The sequence below is a fragment of the Triticum urartu genome, chromosome 1 (assembly GCF_003073215.2).
Source record: "Triticum urartu cultivar G1812 chromosome 1, Tu2.1, whole genome shotgun sequence".
Classification (NCBI taxonomy): domain Eukaryota; kingdom Viridiplantae; phylum Streptophyta; class Magnoliopsida; order Poales; family Poaceae; genus Triticum; species Triticum urartu.
The window spans coordinates 223720710-223729914 of NC_053022.1; positions in this window are offsets into that span (position 1 = coordinate 223720710).

Genomic DNA, 9205 nt, shown 5'->3' on the forward strand with positions numbered 1-9205 from the left:
ACTACGACTGCGAGTAACTCTTTTGGGGTGGCGCACACGAGTCCACATATTCACCATATCAATACACCACCATGGATCCGCTCCCGTCTCCCTACAAGAAGGCCATCCATAGCACTCACGCTTATCTTGCGCATTTTAGAGTATCCACTTTCACTTGTTTATGAACTATGCAAGGGGTCCAAGTTTCCATATCCGAGGAATCCGGCTATTCGAATAGATAATGATAACCCTGCAGGGGTGTACTTCTTCACACACGCTCTCGCCACTTATCGCCCTGTACACGTCATGTACCTCGGCAACCTTCAAGCGGAAGCCGGGCGAGGGAGTTGGCCACGACCTGACTAACCAACAAGTCTCTAGTCCAGGTTTATCGCCTATTCGGGTTCCATCCGCAAGGAGATCCGGCCGGGGTGTCGCTCACGGCCCCAAACGATGTGAGCAGGGTTCCCAAGCCCACCATCCAGGTGCCACTTGGTACACCGTGCCACTGTCCCTAGTCTGTCCCAAGCCCACCCTTACCGGGTGCCACTTGGTAGACTACTAACACTACCTACACACACCATAAACTAGTTGCAACTCCTGGACAGAGATCAGGTTGATTAATAAGTCGAGAGGGGCACTTAAGCATTCCAATGCGTGATAGTAGATGTTCATGGATCACAAACACAGAACTCAGTTCCTAAGGACGGCTGCAATGAGACAACCCACCATGTACTCCTACCTGGCCTCTCACCGCTACCTTTACCAAATCGTGTTCACACACTTAGCTCTCAACAGTAGGACATGTTCACCACATTCCAATTCATCCCCGATGAATCAGACCTGACTCAAATCTAAGCAGTAGCAGGCATGACAAACAAACATGAATGAGTAGGCACATCAGGGCTCAAACAACTCCTACTCATGCTAGTGGGTTTCATCTATTTACTGTGGCAATGACAGGTCATGCAGAGGAAAGGGGTTCAGCTACCGCAGCATGTAACAGTTGAAACGTTGTTGTCCTAATGCAGTAAAAGAGAGCAGGAGCGAGAGAGTGGGATTGTATCGGAAAGAACAAGGGGGTTTTGCTTGCCTGGCACTTCCGAAGATAGTATATCTCTTTGTCAGTGTCATCGAACTCATCGCCGGAACAACATCTACTGAAGGGGGACAAATACCGGCAATAGAGAGGAAACACAATCAATGCAATGCAACAATATGATGCATGATCATGACATGGCAATATGCTGCGATTTGGGCTAATGCAACAGAAAGTCATTTTAATTGAAGTGGACTTCAAAAGTACATCAAATTCCAACTCCAAATCTATTTTCAAATTTGCCCTAATCATGTTTCATCCTAAACAGTGAGGTTAACTTGCTCAAACATGCATGCAAATAGCATAAATGGATAGATTGGATTTTTCTGATAATTTTTCATATATAAATTATTTCATTTGGAGTTACGGTTGATTTTCTATGATTTGTAGAAGTTTTAACTATTTTCTGGAATATCTAAATCATTTCTGAATAAGAAAAACCAGAAAAGCATTTACTACGTCAGCATGATGTTGGTGTGACGTCAGCAAGTCAACATGACCGTTCCTGGTCAAATCTGACCAGTGGGTCCCGCGTGTCAGTGGCATTAGACTAACTAATTGTTGTTAGTCCTAACCCTAGGTTAATTAGCAGGGCGGGGCCCGCGTGTCAGTGACTAACTAACTAACCTAATTTAATTCGTGTTAAACTCATACTAATTAAAAGTGTCAGTGGGGTGGCCCACGCGTCAGTGACACAGTGGAGGTTAAACCTCCTCGTCAGCGGGGTCAAACCCCTGGTCAACCAAGGCTAAACCACCGGCATTTAGCCGCCGGCGATGACCAAACGCGGCGGAGGGCCGCGGGAACGGGCTCTGGGGCCCTGTTCGCAGTGTGGTTGGGCTCGTTCGAGAGCCCAGGCCAGCACGCGTCGGACGGTGGCGCCAGCCGGGCCTGGGGCGGCCGGAGGCGACGACGGGGAGCTCGGCCGCGGCGGCCGGAGCTCGAGCATGCTCGGGTTCGACGCTGGGATGCACAACAGGGGCACGGAGAGGGGCTTCGGCCTCCTGGGAGTGTGGCAAATGCAGTGACACGCTCGGTTTCGAGCCCGCATGGCTATGGCCACGACGGCGGCGTCACCGGCGGAGCAGAGCGCTCGGGCTCGGTGGAGATGGCGGCTAGGGGGCGCAACCGGGGCGTAGAGGAGGGGGGTTAGGGGCAGGTGCTCACAGTGAGTTCGTCGGCGGTCTCAACGGGCTCGGGGAGGCGTCTGCGACGGCGGATCGACCACAGGGATCACAGGACAGAAGCGGTGATGAAGACGACGGAGGCGGCGTTCTGCTGCTCCTAGAGTTGCGTGCGTCGATGAGGAGAGGAAGAGCGGGACGGCGGAGCTCGGGGATACGGTGGTTGGACGAGGGGGTCTCGGTAGCCACGGTGGACGGCGCCGGTGGTGACGGGCGTGCTCGGTCGGCGTGAGAGAGCGAGACAGAGGAGGGGAACGGGGGAGAGGGAGAGAGCGAGGGGGTTCGAGGCGGCGCCGAGGAGAGGACGTGAGACGTCGCGGTGGCTAGGCGACGTAGGCAGGCAGCCTGGTGGCGCGGCGCCCGCGCGCGCGCCGTGCGATGTCCCTCCTCTGCCTACTGGCAGAGGTTAGGGATGACTGGCAGCGAGCCAGGTGGGCTGGGCCAGCACAGGTGAGGCCCAGGTAAGGTTTCCCTCTCTGTCTTATATCTATTTTTGTTCTGTTTTTCTATTTTCTATAATTTGTTTGATTTGATTTGAAGCATCAAATCATTTAGAACTTTCTGTAAATTTTTATGTGAGCTCAGGAAACTTGTCCAAGGCCACATGCAAACTTACAAAAATTATTTGAACTTTATCTCTTATATAACAGAAATAAGTCAAACTCAAATATGTTATTAATTTAATTCAAAGGCCCAAAATAATTATTTTAAAGCCTCCAAAAATATTGGTTTGAATTTTATTCTTGCCAATATTTTTCAAGGTTTAACAGGAACATTTTCTCGGGCTTCTTTGAGAAGATTTTAATGTTGATCATTTTTAAAAGGTTTCTGAGGCTTTGAAAATTCCTCAATTCAAATTTCATTTGAATTTAAACATGATGCAACACATGACTAGCTAGCTCAGAGCATACTAGAACTAGGGATGTGACAACTCGCCCCCACTAAACAAGAATCTTGTCCCGAGATTCAAGTCGTGAGGTAAAAAGATAGAGCGACACAAGCTAACACAATCTTCATGATCCAGATGTCCTTCTCAAGGATGTTGATTCATTGCTTCATATTGACCTTGACGTCTTTGCTTTGAGAACTTCATCGATATCCAACATGACAACGAGAAGAAAGGGAGAATTTTAGAAGAATCGATCTTCTTGAGGTTCGAGCAACTTAGGATCATCTTAATGATCACAAGATCAACTCACGGGATGAGACGTAGAAACATCTCTGGAGCTGAGAGGCAAAACATGCATCAGGAGGGACGGAAGAAACAATTTGACGAGGGTTTCAAAGTAGCGAGGAAACAATTACCATGATCCCATAACGGGGCACCTTGGGAGAGGTGACTCGTAAAATTATTCCCTTAAGTGGCAAAAAGAATTACTTTTGATTCAGAGATCATTAAAACTCTTCATACCAGCCTAAGGCAATTCACAAATGATCATTTGACGGAGTTCAAGGGAACGACATATTCGGGCTAGAATGAATGATGTGGGCTACCTTGTTGAAGACAACACAATGGATGATTTCGACTTAACATCGGAGACAGATGGAACCCATGGTAAGTCCACCTTGAAGATAATCCTGAGTAGTAATTACCGAGAGGCAACCCATGGTAGGATTGGCACAATGGGGTGCAAGCTGGGAACAAGATGCAAATGGTGGGAATGTTCCAACCATCATATCTACCTGAGATTCAGATCTGGTTGGTAACAGAATATTTCAAACAACATGTCTGAAAAGGAAAGGTTGCAACATAAGTCGACGAGATAACGTTTCGAGACTATTGGGAGATGAACTACGATAGCAAGCTCCAAAACATGAGCTGGTTCTTCTACACACATGTGAACATGTTGTCCAAAGCATGACCACAGAGTAGTCTTACAATAAAACACTACCAAAGTTCAGGTGAGGAACCATCATCGCGGATAACAAAGTCCTTGCATAAGTCATATGATTAGCTCTTATGAAGGAACTTCTTCTCCTTGAACAAATCAGTTAGTGGCTTGGTGTGCTAGGGAATACATATGGAGTGGAGGTAATTAATCTACCAAACCATAGAATACTTCACACTTATGCATGACTGATTTGGGATGATTCCAGAGGAAGCAACATTGACTTTCTCGAATTCACGGCGTCAACTTGCATCAAGTGCACATGTATTCGGGGAAGTCACTTCTTTCATCCGAACATATGCTTCATGAGCTAGCATGAAGAAATGCTTCCCAAAGTCTCCAGCACTAGCTTAATGTTCAACATGAATCATGGAGGAGATAAAGACATTGTCGATGGGCTCAACAATAATTTATCAAGATTTCCATAAGATGGGGTTACATGGTTATGTGAACAATATGATAGCATTGATTAGGCCAAAATATGTAATGATGTATGCTCGAGGGATCAACCACAAGTAAGACAACATTACGACATCGTTGGTACTGATTTGGTTTGGTGATAGCCCATACTCAAATCAAAGTTTTGATAACACAATAGGTCCAACAACTGATCACAGGGACCAATCGATGAAGATATCATCTTTCTTCAACTAACACACAAACACATGGATATCCTTTTGGAACGAACTAAGTTAGGCAAGCTTTTATCTTCCAACTCTCCAAGTTGTTGTTTGGCTTAACCAACTAGCTCAGGGGTATCCAACACAGATTCTTAGAGAAAGAGTGGTTTATGGAAAAACCAACTTGATCACGAACTCCACATAGCAGTCAGGTGACAACTTGGTAATACTTCCGAGAAGATATTCGGAAAATTACGAACCACCGACATGTTACTAAGCTCGAGATAAATCTTGCTCTTTAGGCAAGATTATATGATCAAATAAGCAAGGATAGACATAATCCCAACTCTTGATCGAACAGTGCACCAGGAAAATGGACTAGGTAGCATGATCAATCTTAGAACAATGATTCCATAATCAACACACCAAGAATGAGATTACCGTCCATTAACCACCAAGCAACGGGGTCGCTATGAGTATTGATTTCACACATCACAGTTCACTTGTCGGTATTCCGATTGCAACAACACGGAACCGAGGAACGAATGATGATGGCGAGAAGTATCACTGCATCAAGAATTCATAAGAGTTGGTGCAATTCTCATGACATTCCTGACATCAAGAGGGCAATACTTCAGGGTAGAACAGAATCAAAAACTGGATTGGCATTTTGACCTGCGGAATACAACTGCTTTGACCCAATCCTAAATATGGATGAGGTACTGGAGTTTGTTTCTCCTAGTCATTCCAGAATAGAATGGCTTGACAGACCACAAGAATAAGAGGTATCGATGAGCATGAATGCAAGACATGCTCTTAACTATCAAGTGATAGACAAAGATCATGATACAACTAAAGAGAGGGACAACTCAAAGGAACGTAATAACTTTCTGAGTTGTGGATGCATAGATTAGTATGCCGAACGAGTTCAACATATTTCTTCTGGATAACCCATGCAGAAAGGTAGTACTGGCAGAGTCACAATGTAGAACGGAGAACTCATCAAGAGCACTCTGGTTGTGATCTTTTGGTTCAAAAGAACTTCTGCCACAAGCACTTCATGGTATTTGGAAGAAGGAAATACCACAAACCTCGAGGACTATCGCAAGGTTACTAATATCCTAAAGGAACTAGCAACACTACCAACATGAAGCAAGTAGGGTGAATCTTGGGCTTAAGAACCCAGAAATAGAATATCTACTACTAAATGGCATCACGGGATGCTTTCAAGAATGATGGCCAGAATCATCACACTGGGGATACGAAAGCATTGCTAAATTCTCAAGGACACCTAGGGTCATAATACTAACTCCAACATACACGTCAAGGCAACGGAGTACCTCAACACACCGATTAGTGTGCTTAATCTGGCCCAAAATACAACGGGAACATGGAGGAAAGATTTGCAAGTGCATTAGACTATTTAGAGACCTGGGATGACTCGGACAACATAACGGCTGTAATTGCTCAAAATGATTTGAGACATCCTGCAAAAATGGTGGCATAACCACTCAACATCACAATATCAAGGTTCTGAGGCCAGCTATGAACATATGGAAGTAGTAGGAACTGAACTGAGGCTTAAATCCAACAATCCTAGGCAACTATGGTTTAGTAACACGTCATCCTGAGAGATAGAAGAGAAGCCTAGTTCTTAACCCCGTAGAAAAGATAAGATGACTCGGATCAGAAGGTCATGAGGATAAGGAGTAAAAAGAGCCTTACGTTCCCTTGCACAATCAGTTCCCTTACATAACTAAAGCATTTCTAGACACGACTTTGACCAGCTTGGCTTGGTAATCCTACAGTCAATCAGGCTCTGATACCAAAGTTGTCAGGACCCCGATTCTAAGTCACGCTGATCTAGCCTGTAACACCTCATATAACTTTGCGGCCTCACGCACGGTATTCCCACGGGTGTCGCCTTACCATGGCTCGGGACCGTTTGCGCCTTTTGGCTGACGTATATGATAGTGTCGCTAGCATCCATATGACAGAGAACCCGGGCCGGCATGACTAGTCGTGAACCCAAAGTGGCACTAACTTACGAGGACAGGCATACATGAATCAACATCGAGCATGTCGGTCAGCAGCGTGTGAATCCGGGCTGTAGCACCGGGCTAACAGGACTCCGGGAACCCGGGCTGTAGCAGGCTAGGCAGGACTCCGGATGTCACCGCGTGACATAACATTTCCCCGAAGGGACAGAACAGGAACGAAGTGAAACACATGCCGGCCAGTCAAGTGTCCTGAGCAGTAGTGCTGGGCTAGCAGGACTCCGGTGAACCGGGCTGTAGCGGACTACTATGGCTCATGGAAGCACAAGACTACATTTCCCCATAAGAGAGGCTACCAAGGATAAACAACTAGGTTGTCGGATCCCACACATACCAAGCATTTCAATCATACACACAATATGCTCGATATGTGTAAATACAACATGGCATCACAACATAACTCTACGACTCAAGTATTTATTCATTAGGCTCCGAGGAGCGAGATATTACAAACATGGGTCTCATGACCCAACATTCAGAGCATACAAGTCAAGCACATGCGGAAGCTTAACATGTCTGAGTACAGACATCTACAAATGAAAAAGGCTGAGAAGCCTGACTATCTACCAGATCCTGCCGAGGGCACAAGATCGTAGCTGAGGTATCAAGCTAAACGTCGAAGTCCACGCGACTACTAGCGAGACTGAAGTCTCTCTGCAAAACATAAATTAAGCAAACGTGAGTACAAATGTACTGTACCCAGCAAGACTTACATCAGAACTAACTACATATGCATCGGTATCAATAAAGGGGGTGGTCGAGTTTGACTGCAGCAAGCCAGCTTTGACTCAGTGGCTATCCTATACTACGACTGCGAGTAACTCTTTTGGGGTGGCGCACACGAGTCCACATATTCACCATATCAATACACCACTATGGATCCGCTCCCGTCTCCCTACGAGAAGGCCATCCATAGCACTCACGCTTATCTTGCGCATTTTAGAGTATCCACTTTCACTTGTTTATGAACTATGCAAGGGGTCCAAGTTTCCATATCCGAGGAATCCGACTATTCAAATAGATAATGATAACCCTGCAGGGGTGTACTTCTTCACACACGCTCTCGCCACTTATCGCCCTGTACACGTCATGTACCTCGGCAACCTTCAAGCGGAAGCCGGGCGAGGGAGTCGGCCATGACCTGACTAACCAACAAGTCTCTAGTCCAGGTTTATCGCCTATTCAGGTTCCATCCGCAAGGAGATCCGGCCGGGGTGTCGCTCACGGCCCCAAACGATGTGAGCAGGGTTCCCAAGCCCACCATCCGGGTGCCACTTGGTACACCGTGCCACTGTGCCTAGTCTGTCCCAAGCCCACCTGTATCGGGTGCCACTTGGTAGACTACTAACACTACCTACAAACACCAGAAACTAGTTGCAACTCCTGGACAGAGATCAGGTTGATTAATAAGTCGAGAGGGGCACTTAAGCATTCCAATGCGTGGTAGTAGCTGTTCATGGATCACAAACACAGAACTCAGTTCCTAAGGACGGCTGCGATGAGACAACCCACCATGTACTCCTACATGGCCTCTCACCGCTACCTTTACCAAATCGTGTTCACACACTTAGCTCTCAACAGTAGGACATGTTCACCACATTCCAATTCATCCCCGATGAATCAGACCTGACTCAACTCTAAGCAGTAGCAGGCATGACAAACAAACATGAATGAGTAGGCACATCAGGGCTCAAACAACTCCTACTCATGCTAGTGGGTTTCATCTATTTACTTGGCAATGACAGGTCATGCAGAGGAAAGGGGTTTAGCTGCCGCAGCATGTAACAGTTGAAACGATGTTGTCCTAATGCAGTAAAAGAGAGCAGGAGCGAGAGAGTGGGATTGTATCGGAAAGAACAAGGGGGTTTTGCTTGCCTGGCACTTCCGAAGATAGTATATCTCTTTGTCAGTGTCATCGAACTCATCCCGGAACAACATCTACTGAAGGGGGAAAAATACCGGCAATAGAGAGGTAACACAATCAGTGCAATGCAACAATATGATGCATGATCATGACATGGCAATATGCTGTGATTTGGGCTAATGCAACAGAAAGTCATTTTAATTGAAGTGGAATTCAAAACTACATCAAATTCCAACTCCAAACCTATTTTCAAATTTTCCCTAATCATGTTTCATCCTAAACAGTGAGGTTAACTTGCTCAAACATGCACGCAAATAGCATATATGGATAGATTGGATTTTTCTGATAATTTTTCATATATAAATTATTTCATTTGGAGTTACGGTTGATTTTCTATGATTTGTAGAAGTTTTAACTATTTTCTGGAATTTCTAAATCATTTCTGAATAAGAAAACCAGAAAAGCATTTACTACGTCAGCATGATGTCGGTGTGATGTCAGCAAGTCAACATG